At 45.7% G+C, this 2,635-nt stretch overlaps 1 pseudogene; it reads left to right on the forward strand.

Moving 5' to 3' along the window:
- Nucleotides 1–345: 345 nt before the first annotated feature.
- On the forward strand, nt 346–1,279 carry LOC127016482 (olfactory receptor 4S2-like; annotated as a pseudogene).
- Nucleotides 1,280–2,635: the final 1,356 nt, after the last annotated feature.

Genomic DNA, 2,635 nt, shown 5'->3' on the forward strand with positions numbered 1-2,635 from the left:
CACTCTGGCCTCGTCCTTAGCACACCAGCCATAGATCCAGTCCTTCAAGATCCTGGAGGACCAGGATGGAGGAACATATCACAGAGTGCACCTGTCTCAGTGCGGTAACAGGCATGGCTGAAGTCTCATGCAAGGAGAATTAAATATGTTGGGGGGGGGGGGAGAAAAAATAAACAACAAAAACCCCACTTCATAAACTTAATACTAATCCTACATATTCCTTAGTGTGTATGCACTTCTGATAAAGAATTCATTTTTAATAATGAAAAAACCTGATGAATCATTTGTCTTTCTTTTTTCATGTGCCTAGGCTGTATATTGCATATCGCTGCCCAACCGATTAACATGGAGAATGCAAGCAGTGTGAAGGAATTCATTCTTCTGGGCCTCTCACAGAATCAAGGGGTGCAGAAAATAAGCTTTGCAATATTTCTGTTCTTCTATGTGATTATTGTGGCAGGAAATCTGCTCATTGTTATCACTGTAATTAGCAGTCAACATCTGAAGTCCCCCATGTATTTCTTCCTCTGCTCCCTGTCCTTTGTAGATATCTGTTACTCTTCTGTCACAGCTCCCAAAATGATTGCCGACTTCCTTGTTGAAAATAAAACCATCTCCTTTGTGGGTTGCATAGCACAGCTGTTTGGGGTACATTTCATTGGCTGCACAGAGATCTTCATCCTCACAGTGATGGCCTACGATCGCTACATTGCCATCTGCAGACCTCTCCATTACACCACGCTCATGACCAGGCGTGTGTGCGGCCAGCTGGTGATCGGCTCGTGCGTAGGAGGCTTCCTGCACTCCATAGTGCAGACTCTTCTAACCACTCAGCTCCCTTTCTGTGGCCCTAACAAAATTGACCACTACTTCTGTGATGTCCACCCCCTACTACAACTGGCCTGTACTGACACCTATGCTATGGGCATCATTGTCGTTGCCAACACTGGAATGATAACTCTGACTGTTTCTTCATCCTGGTCATGTCCTATGTTGTCATCCTGGTTTCCTTGAGAAGCCAAACAGCTGAAGGGCGGCACAAGGCCCTCTCCACCTGTGGGTCCCACATCACTGTGGTGATTCTGTTCTTCGGGCCATGCACGTTCATCTACATACGTCCATCAGCCATCTGTCGGAGGACAAGAGCATGGCGGTGTTTTACACTGTCATCACACCCATGCTGAACCCACTCATCTACACGCTAAGAAATGAGGAGGTGAAGAGTGCCATGAGAAAACTGTGGAGTAGAAAAGTGGGAAGTGAAAAGGGAAAGGTGTAGAGCTGTGCTAACATTTCCAAAGGATCGGAGAAAATCAAGCATATAATCTCTTTTGTGACAATTCCCCAAGAACTGCCTTTCAAAGAAAAGCTTGCTGTTAGCTCCTGTTGTAATTAGGAAGACACTGAAGGTTCATCTTTTGATTTGAAAGACATTGTGAACTCTGTGACAAGCAGGCATTCCCTTTGTATTCTCTTGTCAAGTAGCGCAGGCCCAGGCCTGGGCTCCTGAGCACTAACTGCAACACCAACGTTTAAAGAAATACTATCAAAAATACTGAAAATGTTGTCCAGCTAGAGCATCCCATTACTCAGGTATAAACTTTCAGACGAACTCCATCTGCTCTGGAATCCATTCAGCTGGGAAAGAGAGGACTATGGTCACCTGCTGCTGGAAACAGAGGCCCCTTTCTGCTTGCAGTAAATGCCTTTTTAGGAGAACCACATTGTGGTATCTTGAATCCATGGGTTAGCAATTAAAAACCTGATATTAGGCACTAGTTGGGTGATTTGCTGATGCAGGTAGCAGGAGGGGAAGCTTCTCCCCTTCCCCTGCCAGTGCAACGAATCCTTTCTGCAGTGTTCAAGGCCAGGTTGGATGGGGCTTTGAGCAACCTGATCTAGTGAAAGATGCCCCTGCCCGCGGCACGGGGGTTTGGACTAGATCATCTTCAAAGGTTCTCTCCAACCCAAACTGTTCTATAATTCTATCTACTTCACCTATCAGTGATGCCATCCTTCCAACCATCCCCTCTATCCTTCAGCTCTGACTCAGGTTTTTTATTTTAATGTTAGACGAATACGGAATCATAGATCTAATGAAAGACACCATGCTGACTGTAAAAAAGGAAGTAGTCATCAAAGAAGGCATTTGGAGGCACAATTTCATGTGTCAGTGGAAAAAAAAAGAATTGTTTAGAAACTATTCCAGTATGCAAGACAACTCCTAGCTCAACAGAGCACATTTACACACCCACACAAGGGAAGAAGCGTGTTTTCTGTGGGAACAGGTGGTACACCTACTATTGCAGGAGGGAAGAGAAGAAACATGAGGATGAAAGACCCAACCAGTTCAGTGCCAGTCAAAGCTGTCACAGGGTGATAAGCTATAGCAGCTCGGGGTCTCCACCTGAGGAGCCACAATGAGACAAGAGACCCTAGCCCCTACCTTGCCAGCAGAAACCCACCAAATCAGCTGAGTGAGAAAGGAAAAGACCTGCATGGTGCCATCAAAAGGAACTGAAGCACTTTTATTTCTTCACTTACATTCCCTAGAAACACCTGCACCTGTGTTACACCTTAACGTGACTTAGGTAGGATTCAAGGTTACAAGGTGCTCCCAGCCCAAGCTAGGGCT

This window comes from Gymnogyps californianus, chromosome 5, assembly GCF_018139145.2.
Source record: "Gymnogyps californianus isolate 813 chromosome 5, ASM1813914v2, whole genome shotgun sequence".
NCBI lineage: Eukaryota > Metazoa > Chordata > Aves > Accipitriformes > Cathartidae > Gymnogyps > Gymnogyps californianus.